This window comes from Saccopteryx bilineata, chromosome 5 (assembly GCF_036850765.1).
Source record: "Saccopteryx bilineata isolate mSacBil1 chromosome 5, mSacBil1_pri_phased_curated, whole genome shotgun sequence".
Taxonomy (NCBI): Eukaryota; Metazoa; Chordata; class Mammalia; order Chiroptera; family Emballonuridae; genus Saccopteryx; species Saccopteryx bilineata.
This window is the reverse complement of record NC_089494.1, coordinates 128,958,266-128,986,078: the sequence shown is the minus strand read 5'-3', so window position 1 is coordinate 128,986,078 and position 27,813 is coordinate 128,958,266. Positions and strand designations below refer to the sequence as shown.

At 45.6% G+C, this 27,813-nt stretch overlaps 1 long non-coding RNA gene across 1 annotated transcript; it reads left to right on the top strand.

The window, feature by feature from the left end:
* The first annotated feature begins 4,989 nt into the window (after positions 1 to 4,989).
* LOC136338582 (uncharacterized) lies at positions 4,990 to 27,557 on the top strand. The gene is made up of 3 exons (XR_010731979.1): positions 4,990 to 5,121; positions 9,314 to 9,494; positions 27,448 to 27,557. It is a non-coding gene; the product is annotated as an uncharacterized lncRNA (long non-coding RNA).
* Positions 27,558 to 27,813: the final 256 nt, after the last annotated feature.

The following is a 27,813-nucleotide window of genomic DNA, read 5'->3' as shown; positions in this document are numbered from 1 at the left end:
ACAATTCATCCCAAGTAGCTCCAGAACCAAGACACCTGGTCGCTGGCTTCAGCCCACAACATAGTTAGCTCCATAGTTGACACACCCCGAGTGGTCTCAGCAGGCACCAGACCCTGCAGGGACACATTCTGCTTCATGGTGTCAGCCCCTGCATAGCTCCTTGTATACTATAGTTGGGGCCAATCCTCACAGGCAGCAAGCCTGCCTGTCAACCCTATCCACTGATGTGTCCACAGCAATCAAGGCTTAGCTGCAACAGGTCACACGTAACTCACACAAGTGACACACCTGGAGCACCTGGCTCGGGATCAGGGAGAATGTACCACTGGGCCCTACTGGATACCTACTACAATTTGAGCAGAAACCTAAAGTGAGTGTGACCCCAGTACCAAGAGGAAGAGCATTCCAGGCAGGATAGTAGGGTCCTGAGACAGAGAAATACTTGATGTACTGGAGAAAGGGGGTTGGATAGAGTGGTGGGAAATGAGCAAGTAAAAAATCATTGGACATGAAGCCAGAAGTAACATGGCTGGGAGACAGTTTACACATGGTCTACCATGTCAGAGCTTTGGCTCTTATTCTGAGGTAAGAAGCCATTGGTGGATTTTAGACAGGGGTGATACTAATTTTTAATTATTTTTTACTTATTGATGTTAGAGAGGAGGGAGACAGAAACACTGATTTGTTGTTCTACATGCATTCATTGGTTGATTCTAGAATGTGCCCTGACTGGGGATTGAACCTGCAAGCTTGGCATACCAGGATGACTATAACCAAATGAGCTACCCAAGCAAAGCAGAATGCGTTTAAAGGGATTACTCTTGAGTCCTGCCCAGATTGCTTGGTTGGTTCGAGTGTTGTCTCGAAGCGCAGATTGACAGTTCTATCCCCAGTCCCAGGGCACATAAGGGGATAGATCTATTCTTCTCTCTCTAAAATCAATCAATTAAAATATGAATAAATTAATTATATCAGCTTGACCTATGGTAGCACAGTGGATAAGGAGTCAACCTGAAATGCTGAGGTTGCTGGTTTGAAACCATGGGCTTGCCCAGTCAAGCACGTATGAAGAGTAACTACAAGTTGATGCTTCCTGCTCCTCCCCACCTTCCTCTCTCTTCTCTCACTAAAATCAGTAAAAAATTAAAGGCACTCTGGTTAGACAGATTGGTTGGTTGAAGATTCTTTCCTAAGCACAGAGGTTGCTGAATCAATCACCGATCAGGGCACTTACAGAAACAAATCTGTTCCTGTTTCTCACTCTTTCCAAAATCAATAGATGAATAAAAAAAAATTAAAAGGATCACTCTATTGAGTGAGTAAGCCACATGGAAGCAAGTGTAAAAGTGGGAGATCAAGCCCTGGCCAAGTAACTCAGTTGGTTAGAGTATTGTGTGCATACATCAAGGTTGATGGTTCCATTCCTAGTCAGGGCATGTATAAGAATCAACCAATAAATGCATAAATAGGAAAAAATCAATGTTTTTCTCTCCCTTCATTTCTCTCTTGCTCTAAAATCAATAAAGCAAGCCCTGGCCAGATAGCTCGGTTGGTTAGAGCACCATCTGAAAGCACAGAGGTTGCTGGTTCAATTCCTGGTCAGGCACATACAGGAACTGATCGATGTTCCCATCTTCTAAGATCAATAAAATAAACATTAAAAAATTTTTAAACAACAAAAAAATCAATAATATTTTAAAAGTTGAAAAAAATTAAAGTGGTCTGACTAGTGGTGGTGTAATGGACAGAGTATCAACTTGGGATGCTGAGGCTTTTGGTTCTAAACTGCAAGGTCACCATCTTAAGCATGGGGTCAACATCTTGAAGCCCAAGGTTGCTGGCTTAAGGGGTCACTGGCTTGGCTTGAGCCCCCTGGTCAAGGCATGTAGGAGAAGAAATCAATTTAAAAAACTAAAGTGACAAATCTATGAGTTGATGCTTTTCATCTCTTCCTTCCTCTCTCCTGCAAAATAAAGAAAAAAGTAGATCAGTTAGGAAACCCTTGCTGTGGTCCATGTGTAAGACAGTAGCCTGGACCAGAGTAATTATGATCAAGCTGAATAGAGATGAGATTTTGTGTACATTTTAAAAATGATGAGATTGGCTGATGAGAATGTGAGGTATAGAAGAATCAAGGATAACTCCAAAGTTTTTAGCCAAAACCAGAAGACTGGAGTTTCTATTGCTATTTCATGAAATATAGAAGACTTGAAGGATTGGTTTGGGAGGAAAAGTTAGCAGTTTGGCTTTGGATACATTAAGTGTGTGATGCCCATTTAGACATTCAAGCAGTGCTGAGTCTGACCGGGCGGTGGCACAGTGGACAGAGCGTCGGACTGGGATGCAGAGGACCCAGGTTCAAGACTCTGAGGTCTCCAGCTTGAGCGTGGGCTCATCTGGTTTGAGCAAGGGGTGACTCGGTTTGCTGTAGCTCCCTGGTCAAGGCACATATGAGAAAGCAATCAATGAACTAAGGTGCCACAACAAAAAAACTACTAATTGATGCTTCTCATCTCTCTCCATTCCTGTTTGTCTGTCCCTATCTATCCCTCTCTCTGACTCTGTCTCTTTAAAAAAAAAAAAAAAAAAAAAAAAAAGCAGTGCTGAGTAGGCAGTAAAGGGTGAATGGGATGTTTTTCCTTTTTTTAAGTAACTTTTGTTTACATTTCTTCATTTTTATTAATTGATTTAAGAGAGAAAGGGAGACACATTGATTTGTGGTTCCACTTATTTACCCATTTATTGGTTGATTCTTGTATTTCTCCAGGAGACACATCACATAGCCTTCCTGTGCATAGAAATACCAGACAGCACTTCGGTACTGTTCGGGGGTGGGGGAGCATTTAAAACAGCAAAATCACAAGTAAAAAGCACCAAAAAAGTGATAAACATGACACTATATATACCGTGAAAAGCACATTTGTTTTCATGTGAGAGGTGAAACAATAAGGCTGAGTGTAGCCTTGTTTAACCTCCTCTGAAAATGCATGTCAGGCAGGTTGTTGTCACCACTCTGCACATGTCCACGCACGCTGCACCTACTGACTCTGGGGAGCAGTGGAGCCGAGACTCTGGGAATAAGGAGGATGGCTGCACACTGCCTGGCAGTTTCCTGAACAGCTCGGCCAGCGCTGCTGCTTTTGATCCAAGGGTGGAGGTCTATTTTAGCAGACATTTCATTACCAAACGAGAACTGCCAGTTTTCAGTTTCTGCATGAGGTTTATACAGCACTTCGTGTGCTCTTTTTTTTTGTTGTATTTTTCCTAAGCTGGAAACAGGGAGGCAGTCAGACAGACTCCCGCAGGCGCCCTACCGGGATCCAGCCGGCATGCCCACCAGGGGGCATTGCTCTGCCGCAATCAGAGCCATTCTAGCGCCTGAGGCAGAGGCCACATAGCCATCCTTAGCCGCCGGGCAAACTTTGCTCCAGTGGAGCCTTGGCTGCGGGAGGGGAAGAGAGAGACAGAGAGGAAGGAGAGGGGGAGGGGTGGAGAAGCAGATGGGAGCCTCTCCTTTGTGCCCTGGCTGGGAATCGAACCCAGTACTCCTGCACGCCAGGCCGACGCTCTACCACTGAGCCAACCGGTCAGGGTCTCGTGTGCTCTTCTAATCGACGTCTGCCACCTTCTATGTGTTCATTCCAAGTGTGAGATATGACACGCCGACATCTAGTGTCTTTTCTCCTATGGTCACTGGCAGTGTTCCTTCGTTACTAAGTGGGCACTAGGCAGGCTTTTCCTACTCCTCTAACAGCCACTACCTCCACATTCGGCTAGTGGATGTGACCCATCAAGTAACAGGTGCTCACTTTTTCCAATCAGTCGTGATTTCACAGTCCTCTCCTCACATCATTCACCTCTTCATTAGGTCCGGCAATCGTGCAACTGGTGGGTCCAAACAAATCAGTAACTTTTCCATAGTGTTTTCTGGAGAAGTCTCTTTCCTTGTAGTTTCCTATTTCGCCTTTCCTTCTATAAAATCAGCTGTGGGCTCACTCCGTGTGACGATGCTCTCATTCCTGTGCGGGAGGTCTGAGAGCGGAGAACGTCCCTGAGCCCCCGCCCCAGCACCCCTGACCTTTCGGGACACAGATCTCTCCGTCCCCCGACCCGGCTGAGTCCCGCGCCACCCCCACGAACCGGGACGACACCGGGAGGAGGGCGCACGCGGCGCTGCCGCCCGGGCATCCCCGGCTCGTCCGGTTGCAGCCGCCCGCGGCGACCTCAGACCGTGCCCGCGCCCCCCGCACCGCGTCCCTCGCGCCTTTTCCGCCGTCACCGCGCGCGCAGCGCTCGCGAGTGGAACGTGACTGCTGACCGTGTGGAGCGGCCGGTTCGGCACTGGTGCCCGGACCCGGTTCGGCCCCGGATCCAGGCCAGGCAGATCGTTGTCGCGCTCTCCTCGTTTCCCAGGAGCGGCTGTGGCCGCGGCCCCCGAGCAGCAACGGGGACCGTCCCGACGCCCTCCGAGCGCCTGGCGACCATCCCGGCCGCCTCCCCTCCCCCGCCCGCCTCGGCGCACTCGCAGCCACCCGGTCGCCCTTATTTAGTCCGAGATGGCTTCTCTCGCGCCCCACCGTCCTCCTCCCGAAGGCGGCTCCCTCCCCACGCGCCCCGGGGCCGCGAGGACCATCCTGGAACGGGTCCCCAGGGAGGACTCTCCATAAAGTGGAACGGCAGTGTCCGGACGTGAGTGTGAGGAAAGGCAGCGGCAACCGGAAAGCGCTAACGGAGCTCGAGGGGGTCAAGCCAGGCCTCAGAGGAAGAGGCAAGTCGGAGGGAGCCGAGGTTTGCCGAAGGCGGCGTTCCGGAGCTGCGCGGGGCGGGGCGCGGCGCAAGGCCGATGGGAGCCGAGGTTTGCCGAAGGCGGTGTTTGGTTGCTGCGCGGGGCGGGGCGGGGCGGAGGACCGAGGGGACCAAGGTTTGCCGAAGGCGGCTTTCTGGAGCTGCGCGGGGCGGGGCGGGGCGGGGCGGAGGACCGAGGGGGACCAAGGTTTGCCGAAGGCGGCTTTCTGGAGCTGCGCGGGGCGGGGCGGGGCGCAGGGCCGCTGGGAGCCGAGGTTTGCCGAAGGCGGTGTTTGGTTGCTGCGCCGGGCGGAGTGGAGGACCGACGGTACCGAGGTTTGTCGAAGGCATAGTTCAAGAGCTGCGCGGGGCGGGGCGGGGCAGAGGGTCGAGGCGGGGCGCGGCGGAAACTACCGAAAGTTGCCGAAGATGGTGTTGGGAGTTGCCCGGGCGGAGGGGTACGCTCGGGAGGCGTGTAGTGTTTGTATGGTACTGTGCTTTATGTTATTGTTTATTGTTTGAGAGCAGGTGTATTAAAGTTCGGGACGGTGAAATGAAGAAGGACTTAGGTCAGAAGCAGAGACTGGGGAGAGTGAGCCAGGCGGGGTGCTATAGCTGGAAAGGTAGGTTTTGGAGGGGGTCCTAGGGGTCAGCTCTGGCTGAGCTGCCGGTCGCTCCCCAGGTGGCAAGTCTCGTGGGGTCCTACAGAGTCCAAGGGACGCGTGCATGCTGGGGGGTGGACAAGGGTTAAAGGAAGGCGCAGGTGTGCTCCTGGTGGAAGAGCCAGCTGTGCTGTACGTTTAGAATGATGTGGATTGGGGCCTAGGCCGGGTATTAGGTTGTTGGAGCGTCACCCTGACATGCTGAGGTTGCGGGTTCCGACCCGGTCGGGGTGCGTGCAAGAATCCAGTGAAGACAGGAATAAGGGGAACAACAAATCAGGGTTCTTTCCCTCGTTCAATAAACATTTTTAAAAATTATTTTTAAAAAAAGTTTCTGTTTCGGTTTGGATATATTTACGTTTTAAGGGGTATGCTTCTAGAGATATGTCCTTGTTAACTTGGTAACAAAAATTAAAGTAAAAAATGTAAAGTGGAGGCCCTGGCCGGTTGGCTCAGTGGTAGAGCCTCGGCCTGGCGTGCAGGAGTCCCAGGTTCGATTCCCGGCCAGGGCACACAGGAGAAGCGCCCATCTGCTTCTCCACCCCACCCCCTCTCCTTCCTCTCTGTCTCTCTCTTCCCCTCCCGCATCTGAGGCTCCATTGGAGCAAAGTTGGCCCGGGCCCTGAGGACGGCTCCATACCCTCTGCCTCAGGCGCTAGAATGGCTCTGGTTGCAATTGAGCAAAGCCCCAGATGGGCAGAGCATCACCCCCTGGTGGGCATGCCCGGTGGATCCCGGTCCGGCGCATGCGGGAGTCTGTCTGACTGCCTCCCAGTTTCCAGCTTCAGAAAAATACAAAAAAAAAAAAAAAAAAAAGTAAAGTGTAAAGAGCACCAGTCTTGAAATCTGATGTTGTAGTTCTTGTTTTGCTTTTTGAGTATGGGCAAGTCATATAACTTATTGGCTGCTGCTTTTATATTTTTTCTTCCCCTGTTTTTCAACAAGCTAGGATTAATAATTTCCAGGGTCCTTTTCAAATAAATGGCTTGAGATGCGTGCGATCAGAGGGGAAAACCTTCTGATTTTTGTGCTTAAGTTATGCTTTCAATTATTTACTGTGTCCTGCCATTCAGTGGTGTTTAAAACTCTCCCTAACAACAGCATATTATATTATGTGTGGCTTCTTATGTTGTAGGGGACCTTTGCAGTATTTCCCATAAATGTTTATTTAGTATTTTTACATCACTGCATAGAGAAAAGTGGAACAGCATAATACTTTTCTCTGCATTTATTATTTTTACTTTCTATTTTACTTTTTTTAGTGAGAGAGAGAGAGGAACGGAGGAGAGAAGCATCAACTCGTAGTTGCATCACTTTAGTTGTACATTGATGGCTTCTCATAGGTGGCTTGGGGGGCGGGTGTCTTCAAGCCAAGCCAGTGACCCCATTGCTCAAGCCAATGACCTTGTCCTCTAGCCATCAACCTTTGGGCTCAAACCAACGACCATGGGGTCATATCTATGACCCCATGCTCAAGCCAGTGACCCCCTGCTAAAGCTGGTGAGCCTGCGCACAGGCCAACAACTTAGGGGCTTCGAAACCGGGGTCCGGCCCTGGCCAGTTGGCTCAGCGGTAGAGCGTCAGCCTGGCGTGTGGGGGACCCGGGTTTGATTCCCGGCCAGGGCACATAGGAGAAGCGCCCATTTGCTTCTCCACCCCCCCCCCTTCCTCTCTGTCTCTCTCTTCCCCTCCCGCAGCCAAGGCTCCATTGGAGCAAAGATGGCCCGGGCACTGGGGATGGCTCCTTGGCCTCTGCCCCAGGCGCTAGAGTGGCTCTGGTCGCGGAGAGCGACCCCCGGAGGGGCAGAGCATCGCCCCCTGGTGGGCAGAGCGTCGCCCCTGGTGGGCGTGCCGGGTGGATCCCAGTCGGGCGCATGCGGGAGTCTGTCTGACTGTCTCTCCCCGTTTCCAGCTTCAGAAAAAATACAAAAAAAAAAAAAGAAACCGGAGTCCTCAGCATCCCAGGTCAGCACTTTATCCACTACACCACCACTGGTCAGGTTATTATTCTCCTTGCATCTTGGTTTTGTTTACTTTGTTTAGCTTTTGACTTCCTTAATGCCATTATCCTCCGTTGTCCCCCATGTCCACTTATGAGTCTCTTAGATCTTGCCTCTGAGATCACTTTTGAATCTATTCATTTTTTTTGTAGCATGGATTATTATTCTCTTTTGCCTGAATTAAAGCATTGGCATTCTATACTGCCCTTTCCTTACCTCCAGTTTATTCCCTGCATCAGCATTACCTTTAAAGAAAAGCACACTTGCTCACTCTTGGTATAAAAATGTTTGTGTCTTCCACCTGCCGTTAAGATACAGTACAACTGTTTGAACAGCCTGCTGCATTTCTATATTTCTCTAGCCCTCTGGTGTGCTTCAGTTCTTTGAAGGTAAGTTCTGTCACACATGGGAACACCACAGATGCTGTTCTCTTTTAGAATACTCTCTCTCCTCCAGTCCTTTTACCTAGTTCATTCCTTCCATTTTTCAGGCTTCAATTTAAGAGTTACTGTCTCTAACCTCCCAGTCCCCAATGCAGGTTAGTTAGCACATCTGTTAACTACATGTAACTCTTTGTGGTGATTATCGTGTAGTGTCCAACCTGAGCTTCTCGTTTTCCCCTCTCTAACTTGCTTTCCCACAGTCTTCTGCATTTTGTTAAGTAGAAAGAATAGCCTCCCATTTGCTCAGGCCAATAATCTTGAGTCTCCTAGCAGGTCTTTCAACTATGCAGTTCATTCTCAATTCAGCTGTCATATCAAGTCACTCTTTGCTCAAAACCCTCTCAGATGTCCTTACAGAGGCACACAGGCCCTGTGTGGTTTGTTCCTCTCCCCACTGTTATCTCTTTGACCTTATGTCTCTAGGTTTGATCCTAGCTTTCTTTATAATTGTGCTATTGGCTCTGAATTTGTGAGTTCTCTTTCTAAGTAATGTTTCTCAAGTGGCTAAATGACATGCAGTGTTTTTGTTTCTAGATTTAAAAGAAAAATGAGCCCTGGCCAGGTCGCTCGTGGTTAGTGTTAACCCAGTGTGCCAGAGCTTGTAGGTTCAACCCACATCAGGGCACATATGAAAAGCAGTCAGATAAATGAAACAACACAGTGAAACAATGAGTTGATGCTTCTTTCTCTTTCTCTTTCTCTCTCTCTACCCATTCCTTCCTTCCTCGCTCCTTCTTTCTCTCCTACCCCTTCTCTCCCCATCTCCCTCCCTTCTTGCCTCGAATCAATGGAAAAAATAATTCAAATGCTAATCAGCATTACTGTAAGTAGTGTGGGACTCTGGGAGACCTGAGGGCCCTGTGAGGTCACCGCTGTGGATCAGATGACAGCTTCTGTGCAGGACACTGGGAGACTTGAGGTCTGTGTAAGGTCACCACTGTGGATCAGATGACAGTTCTGGTGTGGGACACTTCCTTCCCACAGCCTCCCTATCTCGGCCCTGTAATGGGAAACAAGAATATAAAGAAATAAGATGAGGACTCTGTTTTAGTTTATTTTAGTGGAAGGGCTACTGAGAACAAGTGTTATTTTGGAGTCGACTTTGCTACCATGATCAGAGAAACTGTCTAGAGTTCAGTCAGTCAATCAATATGTATCAGCACCTACTATGTGTCAGACATTCTATGGGGAGCGAAGAGAGTAAATAGAGTTCCTGCCTTTGGCACCTACATAAACTAGTACTGTTGGTTCTGTTTTATTGTTCTGTATCTTCACTGGGTAATATTTAGTTGAGTATGAGTGGGCTGTTTGACAATTTGTAGTGCACTATTTATGCTTATTTGTCTGATTTCCAGGATAGAATACAGAGAAATTTTAAAGGCTCAGATTAATGTGTTCTGTTTATCTTTCTCTGTTTTTAAAGGTGTCATGAAAGTGGACATAGATCTTCAGAAAGTGGACATTGGCCAACGTTTGAGTGATGGCTGGTTTTCAGGAACTCACAGAAAGCACCTTAATAATTCAGAAGTGTGAAAATGAATATAGAGACCTCTGAAATCAAGCGCTCAGAAATGTATTATTACTTATATATATTGTTTGTGTGGGTAAGTGAACAAGAGGCCTCTTAACTGGGAAAATGTCTCCTGTGCAGGTCTGAATGTTGAAAGATGAACTGCAAAAGGAGTAGGAAATTAATATTAATTTTTTTTAATTAAATTTAATGCAGTGACATTGATAAATCAGGGTACATATGTTGAGAGAAAATATCTCTAGATTATTTTGACATTTGATTGTGCTGTATACCCCTCCCGCAAAGTTAAATTGTCTTCTGTCACCTTCTATCTGGTTTTCTTTGTGCCCCTCCCCTCCCCTAACCCCTCTCTCCTTCTTCACCCCTCCCCCCTCCCCCAACCCCCCCCGCCCCTGTTGCCATCACATTCTTGTTCATGTCTCTGAGTCTCATTTTTATGTCCCTTCTATGTATGGATTCATCTCAGTTTTTTTTCTGATTTACTTATTTCACTCCGTATAATGTTATCAAGGTCCATCCATGTTATTGTAAATGATCCGATGTCATCATTTCTTATGGCTGAGTAGTATTCCATAGTATATATGTACCAAAGCTTTTTAATCCACTCGTCCTCTGAGGGACACTTGGGCTGTTTCCAGATCTTCGCTATTGTGAACAATGCTGCCACAAACATGCGGGTGCATTTCTCCTTTTCGAGCCATTCTATGGTGTCCTTGGGCTATATTCCTAAAAGTGGGATAGCTGGGTCAAAGGGCGGTTCGATTTTCAGTTTTTTGAGGAATCTCCATACTGTTTTCCACAGTGGCTGCACCAGTCTGCATTCCCACCAGCAGTGCAGGAGGGTCCCCTTTTCTCCACATCCTTGCCAGCACTTATTCTGTGTTGTTTTGTTGATAAGCGCCATTCTGACTGGTGTAAGGTGATATCTCATTGTGGTTTTAATTTGCATTTCTCTAATGATTAGTGATGTTGAGCATTTTTTCATATGCCTATTGGCCATCTGTATGTCCTCTTTGGAGAAGTGTCTATTCATCTCTTTTGCCCATTTTTGGATTGGGTTGTTTGTCTTCCTGGTGTTGAGTTTTACAAGTTCTTTATAAATTTTGGTTATTAACCCCTTATCAGACGTATTGTCAAATATGTTCTCCCATTGTGTAGTTTGTCTTTTTATTCTGTTCTTGTTGTCTTTAGCTGTGCAAAAGCTTTTTAGTTTGATATAGTCCCATTTGTTTATCCTGTCTTTTATTTCACTTCCCCGTGGAGATAAATCAGCAAATATATTGCTCCGAGAGATGTCGGAGAGCTTACTGCCTATGTTTTCTTCTAAGATGCTTATGGTTTCACGGCCTACATTCAAGTCTTTTATCCATTTTGAGTTTATTTTTGTGAGTGGTGTAAGCTGGTGATCTAGTTTCATTTTTTTGCAGGTAGCTGTCCAATTTTCCCAACACCATTTGTTAAAGAGGCTGTCTTTACTTCATTGTATTTCCTTACCTCCTTTGTCAAATATCAGTTGTCCATAGAACTGTGGGTTTATTTCTGGGTTCTCTGTTCTATTCCATTGATCTATATGCCTGTTCTTATGCCAGTACCAGGCTGTTTTGAGTACAATGGCCTTTGATATCAGGAAGTGTGATACCTCCCACTTTATTCTTCTTTTTTAAGATTGCTGAGGCTATTCGTGTCCTTTTTTGGTTCCATATAAATTTTTGGAATATGTGTTCTATATCTTTGAAGTATGTCATTGGTATTTTAATTGGTATTGCATTGAATTTATAAATTGCTTTGGGTAATATAGACATTTTAATGATGTTTATTCTTCCTAACCATGAGCACGGTATATGCTTCCACTTGTTAGTATCTAGGAGTAGGAAATTAGATTTGTGCAGAATAACTTCATTTGGAGACTAAGAGAAGGCTGAAATTAAAATTATGTCTGAAGTTTGGCATTCATCAAAGGCTGATCCTGCTTCAAAAGGGACTGGAAATTAAACTAACAATGAAGTAGAAAACCAATTCTGGAGAGGTCAGCCAGATTTTTCATATTTTAATGAATTCTGGTGCCTGTATGAAGAACGTATGCTGTTGAGACACACTGCCGTCTGCAGTGAAGGCAGTAGAGAGGGCAAGGCAGGGAAATGGTGAGAGCGGGGCGACAACTGGACACAGGGACGTGGAAAGCAAGTGTGAATATTTGTGTGTGTATTCCAGTTGTCAGCTCTTACCCATGCCCTAGTTAATGGAACTGTGGGGGTTAGGGGCAGGCATAGCAACCACATGCCTAGAAATAAGACTGTCACTTGTGAATTTTCAGACAGGAAGTGTGATGACACCCTGATTTCATTTTTGGTAGTATATTTCACAAAATGTTAAGAACAAACATACAATTAAGTTCCTGATCGTGCCATGGGGAAATATAGTCAGTAATATTGTGATAGCTATTTACGTTGTCAGGTGTGTGCTGGAGATAATGGGGGGCCATTTTGTAAAGTGTATGGTTGTCTAACCACTATGCTGTGCACCTGAATCTAATGCAAAATAATATTGAATGTGAACTTTAATTGAAAAATAAATAAATGTTGAGATCAAAAAAAAAAATTTCTGATCTTAAATTCCCAACTTTGAGCTCATGAGTCGAGTAGGAATGTCAGTTGAATTTATTTAAAATAGAGAGAATCCAGCCACTACACCTTCTTTGAAAGTGGATGGCACCTGTGGTCATCTCCAGGCAGCTCCTAAATTTACAATTACCCACTAAATTTCCAGAGCCCTCCTGCTTGATTATTATTTTCCCCGGGATGCTAGGCACCTTATATCATGCCCTGATCTCCTTCATTCAATGTGGTGTTTCTCTCAGGCTAATGGCTGTTCAATTACGTAGTATTCAGCCCTAGCACCTGATATATGGTAGAGACTTAGTAATGATTTGAAAAACATAAAATAATATTTGAAAAACATAAAATACAGAGTTACTCACTGTAGCAGAGAACTTGAGTTTTCCATCAAAACCTATTCTCCTATTTTGGGACCTGTAGCTGGACAACCTCTCCCAGCCCCCAGCTGCCCCTCCGCCCCCACAGCAGACACAGGGCAGTGTTGTTCTTTGCCAGTTTGAGAAGAACGAAAGTGATGTGTCATTGCAGACCTGGTCTGTGAAACCCTCCAGTACGCCTTTCTCTGTGGTCTTCACATTTCTGCCGATAGACGCATAGGCCCACCTGTGTTACGGATAGAGAATGCACATGGTAGAAGAACCATGTTTCCTGAATCACTGTGGAAATCAGTGCTGTGTCTCCTGCTCCACACACATCCAGCACCCGTATTTGCAATTATTTGCAGTAATGAGCTGCGAAAACTAAGTTATGTGGTAATGTTGCCTAAAATGTACACAGAGTTAAGGCTGTTGCTCCACCAGCCATCAGGCACCAAAACAAAGCCTTGTGGGTAGACAGCAGCTACTAAGCTCTGGAGCAGAAAGACGGGCGATGACCTCCTGTTATGGCAAGCAGTGCTTACGACTGTCCATGTCCATAATCCCCTTCCATGACCACCATAAGAATATTCTTTTTGTCTGTGCCTGTATCATCCTGGGTTTTCTGATTAGTGTAGGGAACCTTCACCATCAGAGTAGTACTTGATCTGCCTTGAATAATGGTGTAAACCTGGGAGAGTCTCTTTACATCCCTGGGATGCATACTTGTATCCACCATGCAGATGCAGGAGTGGTATTGCCCCCAGAATCCTGCAAACCTCTGGTGTCTGTCCACTCCACTTTTGTGTCACCTTCCAGTATTTGCCAAGCCCCAGTGTTTCATTAAAAAATAAAAAATACCACTCCTACCATGGTCCAAGTGGTTAGGCTTAAACCCTTCCCTGCCTTGAGGGCAGGAAAGCCCACAGAGCCATTGGAATGCCTCTACTGCTTGAGGAATGCCAGGATGTTTTGACACTCCAACAAAAGCAGTCGGAGAGAGTTGGGACCTTAGACTGCCGCCAGGCTGAATGCAAATTTTAGCAGGTTGTTGTCCAACACAACACTAAAATTGAAATACAGTGGCCTTTAGAAATACAGGGACAGGCTAAGTCTCCCCAAAGGAAGAGACCTTGGATGAAAGTAACAGTGTGGGCCGCCCAGCAAAGGGGTCAATTCTCACCTGTGGAGCTAGCTTAGGGAATCCTGGCCCACGTAACCCAGTGTGGCATCTCTTCCAGTGGAAGTCCACAGTGGTACAAAACTGTATGCACAACCACTCATGTCAAAGGATGGTACATGGAGGCATGGGGTTGGAGGAGGAATAAAGCTTGGGAAGGTGATGAAGCCAAGATGAGAAAGACATTAGAGACAGCTCTGCCATAGTGCAGTGGCATCTGGTCCAGAACATGACCAGGGTCCACAGCCTAGGGAGAGGAAATGAGCCAGGATGAAGGACCTGAAAGCCCCTGGGGTCTGCGTAGGCAGGCACTGTGCCAGGCCTAGGCTGAGGAAGAGAGGCTCTGGGTTCTGAGATCCACAGCTCTGGGTAGAAACAGTTAAGATAAACTTTTTCCTCTGCCCTTTACCACTACCCCAAGGATGGATAGGGTTGAAGAAGAGAAATCCTCAATTTCCTTCTCTAAAAATTTAGGACTTTCATTGAGAAGTCTCAGGGATATTGATGTTTTTCAGCCCATGACTGCCAAGAGTCCCAGGACGTGCAGCATGCCTGCTGTGCCGTGCAGATCCTTCTAATTGATCATAGAGGGACTCAGCATCCTGCCCCTTAAATTCTGAGGCTCTAGCACAGGCATGGCCAACATATGAGTTTATGCAGCCCGTGATTGAATTTTTAATATTCTCCGCTACTTTAAAATCTCAGCTACTCAGAAGTGGAAGCATCTTTGATTATTGGAAATCGAGATATTTAAGAAGATAGTGATACGTGTAAAAGAATTCCACGTGTGACTAATCTAGGGTTAACTTCCAATTGGTTGAATGAATTTGCAATACTTCTTTATTTTTTTTAAAAATTCCATTATAAGGATTTACAACTTTTGTACTCGACTGTACTCAATATGAACTGTTAGACGTTTTGCGGCGATGTGAAGCCCACATTCTTTTAGGCGGAGTTTGCCAGTGTGCACCCAAGGTCAAACAATTTGTTATTTTTGCGGTCAAGTGTGCTGAATCAAGTGGCACTGTAGCATAGACAACAGCTGCAGTTGATAACTGAAAATGTGTCCAGGCTGTTTGTAAAACAAAATAATTGTTTTATTTGTGATATAACCCATTCAAGCTCATTCTATTAATTAAATATTGTTTTGATTGATTGCAATACAGTTTGGATATTTATATGGTATGTAATTATATTTTTATTAAAATATATTTTTCTTAAAATAATGTATATTAAAATTTTTTCACTCATATTTATTCATAAATTGCATAATAAAATTTTGTTTACTTAAATGAATTGTTTTTATATTTAACATTTTTTAATTTTAATATTTTGTCCGGCCCGTGAGAAAAGTTTTCTTTCTAATCTGGCCTGGAGGCAAAAACTGTTGACCATGCCTGGTCTAGCACCAAGTGGCTTAACACTAGATCGTTTATCCTTGATCTGGAACAAAACCACTCTCCCTGAGTGTTGGCACTTTTCTTTTTCTGAATTAGGGATTGACTTACCACCCCAGACCCAATGAGAAGGTCTTGTGAATGATCTTTCCATCCCAAAGCAATGCAGATAGGCGGAAAACAAGGAAAGATTTTGAGATCCCTTCTGCAGCTCCCTGGACTCTGCAAGTGTTGCTGCTTTGTTCCCATGCCTCAGAGACCCTCAGAGACAGGTGTGTTGGGTGCTGTGGTTTTTCTGCTTGAAGTGCAGCCTCAGGGCTGACCACCTGGGACATCCTGTGCTCAGCAGGTTCAGCTGCAGCACCTGGAGCAAGAGGGTCACTTGGCCCTTTCTATTTTACTAGGCAACTTGGAACTGTTGACTGCCTTCTATGATTAGGATTTCTCCCTGATCTCACAGCAGCTGGTCAGGAGTGGTATGAGTCCTCTTATATCTTGCTGTGATCATGTGAATCATGCCCATGCTAAGAAAGAATTCACATTCTCTCTGCCCTGTAAATGGGAGCTTGGGGCACTGTAAGGGGGAGTTGGACAAGGGCACAGCCAGGTCCATGGTCCATTGCTGGGTGACAGCGTGACCCCACGCTTCCTTTCTTGACCAACTAACACATGTTCTGTCACAGTTACTTTGGAGGGGGAACCAAGCACTATTCAATGGATGCTTCTGTAGGCATCACTCCATTCCCTGGAGCTGCAGGCTCAGCTGTGGCAGGGTCCGCTGCTCAGAGGTCTTGGGAGTTCTGTGCAGACTTCAGGCTGCACTCCTTTTCTGGCTGCTGCTCTCCTGCAGATACAGGCCACGTGGGTCTCACCTCTTAGCAGGTCACAACCTAGATGCTTCCTCCCCAGATGGATGGGTCTGAGAGAGAGATAAGAGAGAGAACACAGTTCTTGGTGACTTTCCAATTTGGCCCTGACTTTATATTTTTTTATTTATATTTTTAATTTTTTTTTAAGTGAGAGGAAGGGAGATAGTGACAGACCCTTGCATACACCCTGACCACCCGGTAAAACCCTCTCAGGCGATGCTCAATCAAATGAGCTATTTTTAGTGCCTGAGGGCAATGCTCAGACCAACCAGGTATCCTCAGCAACCAGGGCGAGGCTCCAACCAACTAACCACTAGCTGTGGGAGGAGATGAGGGAGAGAAATGAAAGAAGGAGGGGTGGAGAAACAGATGGTCCCTGTGGTATGCTAGGCCAACGCTCTATCAACCGAATCACTGGCCAAGGCCAGTGATTAATTTTAATTAATTTTTTTAATTTTAATTTATTGTGTTAACATGAATTCAAGTGTCTCACTCAATATATTTCCCTCACCCCCACCTCCTTGTCCCTCATAACCCGTCCCTCCCCACTTCCTTTTGGGATTTACTGTCCTGTTATCTGTATCTATGTGTTATGTATCAATATATATAATTTCACTAATCCCTTCACCTACTCTAATTCCATCTACTCATCCCCCTTCCCTCTGACAGCTGTCTTTCTGGTCTCTGTGACCCTGCCTCTGCCTCTATTTTGTTCCTCAGTTCACTTTTGCTCATTAAATTCCACATATAAGTGAGATCATATGATATTTGTCTTTCTCTGCCTGGCTTATTTCACTTTACATGATATCCTCCAGGTCCATCAGTGCCATCACAAAGGATAAGATTTCCTTCTTTTTCATGGCTGCATAGTATTCCATTGTGTATATGTACCATTGCTTTTTAATCCACTCGTCCACTGACAGACACTTGGGTTGTTTCCAGATCTTGGCTATTGTAAACAATACTACAATAAACATGGGGTACATATCTTCTTTTGAATCAGTGATTTGGTATTCTTAGGATATATTTCCTGAAGTTAGATAGCTGGGTTAAAAAGAAGTTCCATTTTTAATTTTTTAAGGAGACTCTATATACTGTTTTCTACAGAGGCTGCACAAGTCTGCATTCCACCAGCAGTTCAGGAGGGTTCCCTTTTCTCCACATCCTCGCCAGCACTTATTATATGTTGTTTTGTTAATGAGTGCCATTTTGACAGGTGTGAGGTGGTATCTCATTGTGGTTTTAATTTGCACTTCTCTGGCGATTGATGACATTAAACTTTTTTTTTTATATGCATGCCTATTGCCCATCTGTATGTCCTCTTTGGAGAAGTGTCTTTTCAGTTCTTTTGCCCATTTTTTTTCTTTTTTCTTTTTCTGAAGTTGGAAATAAGGAGGAAGTCAGACAGAATCCTGCATGCGCCCAACCGGGATCCATCTGGCATGCCCACCAGGGGCGATGCTCTGCCATTCTTGGGGCGTCGCTCTGCCACAATCAGAGCCATTCTAGCTCCTGAGGCAGAGGCCACAGAGCCATCCTCAGCACCCAGGCAAACTGTGCTCCAATGGAGCCTTGGCTGCGGGAGGGGAAGAGAGAGACAGAGAGGAAGGAGAGGGGGAGGGGTGGAGAAGCAGATGGGCGCTTCTCCTGTGGGCCCTGGCCAAGAATTGAACCCGGGACTCCCATACGCCAGGCCAACGCTCTACCACTGAGCCAATCGGCCAGGGCCGTGCCCACTTTTTAATTGGATTGTTTACCTTTCTGGAATTGAGTTTTAGCAGTTTTTAAATAAATTTTGGTTATTAACCCCTTATCAGATGTATTGGTGAATATGTTCTCCCATTGTGTGGGTTGTCTTTTAATTTTGTTCAAAGTGTCTTTTGCTGTGTAAAAGCTTTTTAGTTTCATAGAGTCCTATTTGTTTATTTTGTCCTTTATTTCACTTGCCTGTGCAGATATATTGGCAAAAATATTGCTATGAGAGATATTGGAGAGTTTACTGCCTATGTTTTCTTCCAAGATGTTTATGGTTTCACAACTTACGTTTAAGTCTTTTATGCATCTTGAGTTTATTTTTGTGAATGGTGTAAGTTGGTGGTCTAGTTTCATTTTTTTGCATGTACCTGTCCAATTTTCTCAACACCACTAAAGAGACTGTCTTTACTCCACTGTATGCTCTTACCTCCTTTGTCAAATATCAATTGACCATAAAGGTATGGGTTTATTTCTGGGTTCTCTGTTCTGTTCCATTGATCTGTATGCCTGTTCTTATGCCAGTACCAAGTTGTTTTGATTATAATGGCCTTGTAGTATAACTTGATATCAGGGAGTGTGATACCTCCCACTTTATTCTTTATTTTCAAGATTGCTGAGGCAAGTGTTTCTGTTGAGAAATTGAATGTCATCCTTATGGGGGCTCCTCCATAGGTAATTAACTGATTTTCTCTTGCAGCTTTTAGTGTTCTTTCTTTGTCTCTTAACTTTGACTCTTTAATTTTGATGTGTCTTGGTGTAGGCCTCCTTGAGTTTCTCTTTAATGGGACTCTCTGTTCTTCTTGTATTTGTGTAACCTTTTCCTTCATCAATTTAGGAAAGTTTTCAGCTATGATTTCTTCAAAGAGGTTCTCTATCCCTTGTTCATTCTCTTCTCCTTCAAGAACCACTATAATGAAGATGTTGTTTCTCTTCATGCTGTTACAGAGCTCTCAGAGTTTCCTCAGTCTTTCTGAGCCTCTTTTCTCTTGGGGGCTCTACTTCCGTGCTTTCATTTATCTTGTCCTCTAAATCGCTGATTCTATCCTCTGCTTCATGTAGCTGCTGTTGGTTTCTTCTAGTGCAGCCTTTATTTCTGATAATGTATTTGTCATTTCTGACTGGTTCTTTTTTTTGTAAATTCAATGTCCTTTTTGATGCTCACCATCCCCTTATTTAGGTGCTCATTATGTCCATCCATTGTTGCTCTAAGATTCTTGAGTATCCTAAAAGTCATTATTTTAAACTCTGCATCTGGTAGTTTGGTTTCTTCCATCTCATTCAGTTCTTTTTTGGGGGATTTTTCTTGTTGATTTATTTGGGTCACAGTTCTCTGTCTGCCCATTTTGTCTGTGCATTAGGTAGCGCTGTCTGACTTTGACTTTTTTGTGGTGTCTTTATGAAGAAGATGGGCTCTTTGGTACTGACCTCCAGGTCACCTGTTTTTATTGTTCTAGGAATGCTTCTTGAGGGTAATATTTTCCCTCTTATTATATTTGAGTATTAAATGCAGTTGGTTTTTTCATGCATATGGTTATCCTTTCATGCTGGCTGGCTCTAAGTGTCAACCTTGATCATGTATTACACACTGGTCTGTCCTGTTGAGTCTATTTATTCTCCAAATTAGATTCCTCCTTTGAGCATGCTGCTTGTGTAGCTAGCTGAGTCTAGGGTTGGTGCTGTCTGCTACCCACTGCCAGTTGTGTTGGTTTTAGGTCTTCTTTGGTTGGTGTCAGCTGTTGTTTATAACCTGCTGTGGGCTACCTGTCTGCAGTTACTGCCTTTTCACTGTTTGTGTCTGCATTTTCTGTGCCTGGGTAGTGTGGGAGGGGCCAACCTATGTATAAGGATCAGTTTCCTCCTGCTTAGAGATGACAGCAGCTCCATAAAAACCCCAAACTCTGTAAGATATGTCTTCACTTTTTAGCTGCTCCTCCTCCTCTTGCAGCTGCCTGGTCTTCCTACAGAGTCTTCTGTAGTAAGACTAGTTTGAGCTCAGACTGGCCTCACCCAATCAACACCTCTACAGGTTGCATGTTGGGTTAGGGCAGCAGAGGTTGGGAATACAATGTTAGTGGGACCCTCTATGTCAGGAGTCTCTTGGACAGGAGCTTAGTATGGGGAATGTGGCCCCTACTCCAGAGCTGGATACTCAAATTTTATTTCTTCCCAACAAGGTGAGCAGTAGGTTTAGACTGAATTTTGCCAACAGTCATCTCTGCAGAAGTTCTTTCAGCTGGTGAGACCCTGGTCTCAGGGAGGAAGACAGAGAGTTTTCTCCTGGGTCTGACTGTGCCCCCCAGAAAGGTGTCTAAGCCCCTAGACCAGATCCAACAATACACTCACAGAAACCCACACATTAAATGTTCATGCTCCATCCCTGGCCGGTTGGCTCAACGGTAGAGCATCGGCCTGGCGTGCGGGGGACCCGGGTTCGATTCCCGGCCAGGGCACATAGGAGGAGCGCCCATTTGCTTCTCCACCCCACCCCTCCTTCCTCTCTGTCTTTCTCTTCCCCTCCCGCAGCCAAGGCTCCATTGGAGCAAAGATGGCCCGGGCGCTGGGGATGGCTCCTTGGCCTCTGCTCCAGGCGCTAGAGTGGCTCTGGTCGTGGCAGAGCGACACCCTGGAGGGGTAGAGCATCGCCTCCTGGTGGGCAGAGCGTCGCCCCTGGTGGGCGTGCCGGGTGGATCCCGGTCAGGCGCCTGCGGGAGTCTGTCTGACTGTCTCTCCCCGTTTCCAGCTTCAGAAAAATACAAAACAAAAAACAAAACAAACAAAAACAACAACAACAACAACAAAAAAACTAAATGTTCATGCTCCAAGCCTCTCTCCTTTCTCTCTGTGGAATCTAGCCTGGCAGGGCAGGATATCTAGTGACCAGGCCTTCTGACTGTGAAGCTCCACCCTATCCAATGCATATGAGCTGCTATGCCAGAGCTGATCAAAGAGAGTGGAACTTGCTTCAGCTGGGCCAGGTGTGAGGAGCCCTTCCTTTGGATACCATTCTAGCAATGGTTGTTAGGTCCTGAAACAATGCTTTCGCAGCTAGCCCCTGAATGTGTCAGCCTTGGGCTTCCCTGGCAGGAACTTGGCACAGACAAGAGGGAGACACTGCCCCTGACTTGCCCTCAACAACCTTCTTGGAGCTACAAGCAATCTAGAGTTTGTGACTGCTTCTGCTAAATCCAGGTGTACATGGAAATACCAAGTTGCACTCCTAGGCTAGCTTTTACCCACACTGGACCTACGGCAAGGTCCGCTAAAGGCCAAATTTCCCTGAGTTTGCCTCCTGAAGCCTCTGTCTGCTGGCTGCTTGTTGGGCTCAGCTGCTGAAAATACCTCTGCTAGAATCTAGCACCTGCAGCAATTCAGGGATTAGGAAGGGTGGTGGGTGTGGCTTCACCCCTGACTCCAGTTGTTAGTCTGTCTGTCCATACTTTTTTCACAGACCTCAGTAGGGTGTGGCCCCAGGAGTCTGGTGGGTGTGGCCTCTGAGACCCAGAGGTGTGGTTTGCCTACCCTCTGGACAGTTTTTACTGAGTCTCCAGTTAAGTGGAAGCACCAGTCATAGACTCGGGAGAGTGTGGTGGGGGAGCTCTGGTCTCAACACTAGAAAACTGGTCACTGATGCTCCCCTGCTTCCTGGCCTCTCAGAATGATCTGTCGCCATAACTGGGGTAGGAGAGACTCCTGAGGGTGGAGCAGTTGGTTTTCTCCAGGCTGATGATGCACAAAGGGGACTGCTCCACCCAAGAAAGATGCCAACTGCAGTACTGGAGAATGACTCAGCACAGGGGTTCTGGGGTCCATTCCCCACAGTGTCTCTCTCTGGGTCTCCAACTTTACACTTTCCTCACACAACTCCGGTCCTCTCAGCTCTCCCTCCACCCGAGCCCCAGGCAAGTGGCTGTGAATGAGATTTTCTGCATTTTCTCCCTTTAAGATGGAGTCTGCATCTCAAAAAACTCAGTGTCTTTCTCGCAGACAGAAACCCAGCTCTTTTCACCACCAAATGCTGTCTGGGCACCTCTTCTGGGCTCTGGGGTTTTAGCCTGGGGCTCTGGGCCTGTGGTTGAGCACCCTCACCTCTCAGGCGACACCCCCCCCCCCCGCAGTGAGAGTCCCTCTGTACCCTCAGCAGTCATTTGCTCCTGGGAGCAGGGCAGCCCTTTTTGCGTCTCCGCCCTTCCTACCAGTCTCAGTGTGACTTCTTCTGTGATCCTTGGTTATAGACTCCTCTTCCTTCTATAGTTGGTTTTTCAAGACGATTGTTCTAAAATTAAGTTGTAATCCCAATTTGGTCTTGGGAGGTGGCAGTTGGTATGTCCACCTACTCTGTTGCCATCTTGAAATCTATTTTTTAATTTTTTAACAGACTGTATTTATTGGTTTTTGAGAAAGGAGGGAGGGTAGGAGTGAGAAGCATCAATTTGCAGTTGCTTTTTGTATGTACCTTGATGGGGCAAGCCAGGAATTTTGAATAAGTGACCTCACTGTTTTAGGTTGATGCTTTATCCACTGCGGGGCCTAGTGGGCTTTTCAAGGGGATCAATGGTTTCTCAGAAACTAGAGAAAATGACGAGTTATCAGGGCAGTCAAGAAGGCTAGCATTATCAAAAGAAGGCAAAGCAGAAATGGATTCTAAAACATACCCAGGACCAGATTAGACCTGGCTGAGGGTGCATTGAGGATAACCATTCATGTAAAAAGTCTGGCAGGAGACAAAGAAGACTCATCTTTCTGACATGTAAACAACTCTGAAGTGTCCTGATTTCAAATATATTCTCCAACTTGTGGTCTTGCATCCTCAATTGCCTCATTGCTCAGTATATGACACCTCTTCTCTCTCAGGTGCTGGGTTAGGGGCCTGAAATATTGGCACAACTAGGGCTGGGACAGTGCTCTCAGATGGCTGAGCAATGGTGACAACACCAGGCAGAGTGAAGATCACTTGTTGGCAGGATGCTGGTTCCTTTAAATCATAAAGTTATTTCTCCTCCAAGATATTAGAATCATATTTCCTGCTTCTGACCTGGATGCTCTTATAGGATATCAAAGACCTCATTCATTCACCTTTACCAGAGAAGAGCGTGCCCAGGGCTCTGAGGGTAGGAGACAGTGTGAACACAGGCATGACTGTGCCGAACAAGAGCTTTCCACTTGGACAGATAGCCACTGACATCTCCTGCCAAACACATTCATCATGGTTTTTAGAATTTCAGCAACATCTTCACAATCTTACCACTAGCTTCTCAAAGATTTATGTTGCAAAAAAAGCTTGCAGAATGAAGAAATATCTCTAAATCATTATAGAGGTTCACTTTTATTTTTGAGAAAGAGAGTGAGAGAGAGAAAGAGATAGACAGATGGATAGACAAGGACAGACAGAGAAGAAGGGAGAGAGATGAAAGCATCAACTCATAGCTGCGGCACCTTAGCTGCTCATTGATTGCTTCTCATATGTGCCTTGGCCTGGGGGCTCCAGCTGAATCAGTGATCTCTTGCTCAAGCTCACAACCTTGGGCTCAAGCCAGTGACCTTAGGCTTCAAGCCAGTGACCTTTGGGCTCAGGCCAGCGACCATGGGGGTCATGTCTATGATCTCACACTCAAACCAGTGACCTCAGGGCTTTGAATCTGGGTCCTCAGCATCCCAGATTGGCAGTCTATCCACTGAGCTACCACTGGTCAGGCAGAGGGTCACATTTTATTTTACTCAGAGGTTTACACATGCTGGGAGAGATTTAGGGAAGTATGTAAGTGGAGACAGATAAGGCTTGGACACACTTTGTCTGGATCACCAAAGGCATTTTTCTTTCAGTGGTCCACTTTGTATTTGGGACTGGTAGTTGGTTTTTATTACTTTACGAGTCAAACATAAGAAGAAAAGCAAGTAAATATTGTTTCAGAAGTTTAGATAAGAAAAACACTTGATGAAGAAAGCTAGCTAGATAGAGAGCGTTGGAGATGAAGCAGTGTCATTGTTCCAAGTAGACACACACTACCCCCTGGTGGCCCAGTAAGAAATGGCATGAGGGCTGCAGGGCTCAGAATCCAAACCAAACAGACATTTTTTGGTAGACTGAATTATATTCTGAGAAATTCAGTGTCCCAGGATGCATACTAGTGAAAATAAAGTCTTGAAGGTTTTCATTATAAAAAAAAATAGGCCGGTTCTTAAGTACAATATTTCAGATCAATTTATTGGACACCTGATTCAGGACTAGGATTCCAACAGAGCAGTGAGGGAATGTTTTGAGAATTACCTTTCTACCTCAAAGCTCTGTATGCCTGCTTTAAAAAATCATTTACACAATGACCAATGCATATTAACAAAATTATTTTGATTAAATCAACAAAAAATATATATTTTTCCATTTTATTTATTTTTTTATTTTTTTGTATTTTTCTGAAGCTGGAAACGGGGAGGCAGTCAGACAGACTCCCGCATGCGCCCGACCAGGATCCACCCGGCACGCCCACCAGGGGGCGATGCTCTGCCCATCCGGGGCGTTGCTCTGTTGCGACCAGAGCCACTCTAGCACCTGGGGCAGAGGCCAAGGAGCCATCCCCAGCGCCCGGGCCATCTTTTTGCTCCAATGGAGCCTCGGCTGCGGGAGGGAAAGAGAGAAACAGAGAGGAAGGAGGGGGGGTGGAGAAGCAGATGGGCGCCTCTCCTGTGTGCCCTGGCCAGGAATCGAACTCGGGACTTCTGCACACCAGGCTGACGCTCTACCACTGAGCCAACGGGCCAGGGCCAAAAAATATATTTTTAATATTGGAAGATTGCAACTCAACATATCTATGTAATGCCATATAAGGTTATTGACATTTTTTATTTAAGTGAGAGGAAGGGAGATAGATGACTTCTGCATGCACCCCAATGGCAAGCTTTGTCTCAGGCCCATGCTCTAATCAACCAAGCTATCTTCAGTGGTCAGGGCCTACATTCGAAGCTATTTAGCCACTTGCTGCGAGAGGGGAAGAGAGAGAGAAGGGGGAGATGGAGGGGAGGAGAAGCAGATAGTCTCTTCTCTTGTGTGCCCTGACTGAGATAGAACCTGGGACATCCGCACAGCAGGCACTGGGCCGAGGCTCTAGCCCAGGCGTGGCCAACAGTTTTTGCCCCCGGGCCAGATTAGAAAGAAAACTTTTTTCACAGGTCGGACAAAATATTAAAATTAAAAAATGTTAAATACAAAAACGATTCGTTTAAGTAAACAAAATTTTATTATGTAATTTGTTTATGAATAAATGTGAGTGAAAAAAATTTTAATATACAATATTATTTTTAAAAATATATATTTTAATAAAAATATAATTACAGGCCCTGGCCGGTTGGCTCAGTGGTAGAGCGTTGGCCTGGCGTGCAGAAGTCCTGGGTTCGATTCCCGGCCAGGGCACACAGGAGAAGCACCCATCTGCTTCTCAACCCCTCCCCCTCTCTTTCCTCTCTGTCTCTCTCTTCCCCTCCCACAGCCAAGGCTCCATTGGAGCAAAGATGGCCCGGGCGCTGGGGATGGTTCCTTGGCCTCTGCCCCAGGCGCTAGAGTGGCTCTGGTCGCAACAGAGCGACGCCCCCCGGAGGGGCAGAGCATCGCCCCCTGGTGGGCATGCTGGGTGGATCCCGGTCGGGCGCATGCGGGAGTCTGTCTGACTGTCTCTCCCCATTTCCGGCTTCAGAAAAATACAGGAAAAAAAAATATATATATATATATATAATTACATACCGTATAAATGTCCAAACTGTATCGCAATCAATTGAAACAATATTTAATTAATAGAATGAGCTTGAATGGGTTATATCACAAATAAAACAATTATTTTGTTTTACAAACAGCCTGGACACATTTTCAGTTATCAACTGCAGCTGTTGTCTATGCTACAATGCCACTTGATTCAGCACACTAGACCACAAAAATAACGAATTGTTTGACCTTGGTGCTCTCTGGCAAACTCCGCCTAATGTGAGTTTCACATCGCCGCTAAATGTCAAACAGTTCATATTGAGTACAGACGAGTACAAAAGTTGTAAATCATTATAATGGATTTTTTTTTTTTTTAACAGGGACAGAGAGAGAGTCACAGAGAGGGATAGATAGGGACAGACAGACAACAACGGAGAGAGATGAGAAGCATCAATCATCAGTTTTTTGTTGCGAGACCTTAATTGTTCATTGATTGCTTTCTCATATGTGCCTTGACTGCGGGCCTTCAGCTGACTGAGTAATCCCTTGCTTGAGCCAGCAACCTTGGGTACAAACTGGTGAGCTTTTGCTCAAACCAGATGAGCCTGCGCTCAACCTGGCAACCTCAGGGTCTTGAACCTGGGTCCTCTGCATCCCAGTCTGACACTCTATCCACCGCCTGGTCATGCTATAATGGAATTTTTAAAAAAATAAAGAAGTATTGTGCATACATTCAACCAACTATTGGAAGTTAACCCTAGATTAGTCACATGAGGAATTCTTTTATGCGTATCACTATCTTCTTAAATATCTTGATTTCCAATAATCAAAGATGCTTCTGCTTCTGGGTAGCTGAGATTTTAAAGTAGCAAAGCATATTAAAAATTTAATCACAGGCCACATAAACTCATTACGTGGGCTGGATGCGGACCATGGGCTTTATGTTGGCCATGCCTGCTCTAGCCACTGAGCCAACCAGACATGGCCTAAATTTTCTCCATCACTTTTTACTTGGTGTGTGCAAGCCTTTCAATTTCTATAAAAATATTTTTATTGCTGCATAGTATTTCTTCTAAAATATTGATATGCCAGGAATGTCATGCTATTTATCATCATTGTCTGATGTGGAGTTTCTCTCAGACCCACTGCTGCTCAGTCAGAATGTATTTTAGGTCCTAAGTATGACTTTTGGCATATGGTAAATATACATTCCTGGTTAGAAAAAAACATTATTGAGGTTACTATTGCAGTAATATTTGGTTTTCCATCAAAATCTGTGAGTGGACCTGGAAAGCTTTATGCTTGGTGAAATAAGCCACTAAGAGAAAGATAAGCACTGTAAGATTCACTTATATGTGTAATCTTTTTTTTTTTTTTTGTATTTTTTCTGAAGTTGGAAACGGGGAAGCAGTCAGACTCCCGCATGCGCCCAACCAGGATCCACCCGGCATGCCCACCAGGGGGCGATGCTCTGCCCATCTTGGGGCGTCGCTCTGCTGCAATCAGAGCCATTCTAGCACCTGAGGCAGAGGCCACAGAGCCATCCCCAGCGCCCGGGCCAACTTTGCTCCAATGGAGCCTTGGCTGCGGGAGGGGAAGAGAGAGACAGAGAGGAAGGAGAGGGGGAGGGGTGGAGAAGCAGATGGGCGCTTCTCCTGTGTGCCCTGGCTGGGAATCGAACCCGGGACTCCTGCATGCCAGGCCGATGCTCTACCCTGAGCCAACCGGCCAGGGCCTCATATGTGTAATCTAATGAACAAAATAAACTAACAAGCACAATAGAAAGAGACTTATAGATAAAGAACAGACCGACAACTGTCAGAACAGATGGGGAATGGTTGGAGAACTGAGTGAAAAAGATGAAGGGATTAAGCAAAGCAAAAAAAACACACCAAAAAACAAAACAAAAAATACAATTTATAGACACAAACAACAGTGTGGGGATTGCAGGAGGTAAGGGGGGTAGGAGGAGGTGGAGGAAAGTATAGGGGGACAGATAGTAATGGAGGGAGACTGAGAACTGTGAGACTGTGAACACAATGTAATATACAGATAATGTATTGTAAAATTGTGCACCTAAAACCTGTATAATTTGGTTAAGCAATGTTAACTCAATAAATTCAATAAAAATAAAAAAGTTATTAAAGAAATCTCTTCTTCTCTCTAGAAACCCCCATCTGGAAAACCTCTCTCAGCACCCCCTTGAGGACACATGACAGTGTTGTCTTTTGCCAATGCAAGATGAAATAAACTGGTGTGTGCCATTGTAAACATGGCTTATAAACTTGTCTTGTATGTATTTCTCCATTGTCTCTGCACTTCAGCTGACAAATGTTAACAGCATGGAGGTCCTCAGGATGGGAAACACCCATGATGAAAGAACTCTGGTATCCTGCACAAGCATGTGAAAAAGGGCAGTCTTTCTTGCTCAATACCCACCTTGCACTGATATTTACAATTATATGAAGTGATAAGGTGTGGAAATTATGAGCGCTATGTCATAATGCAGCATTACCTACAATATAGGCATAGT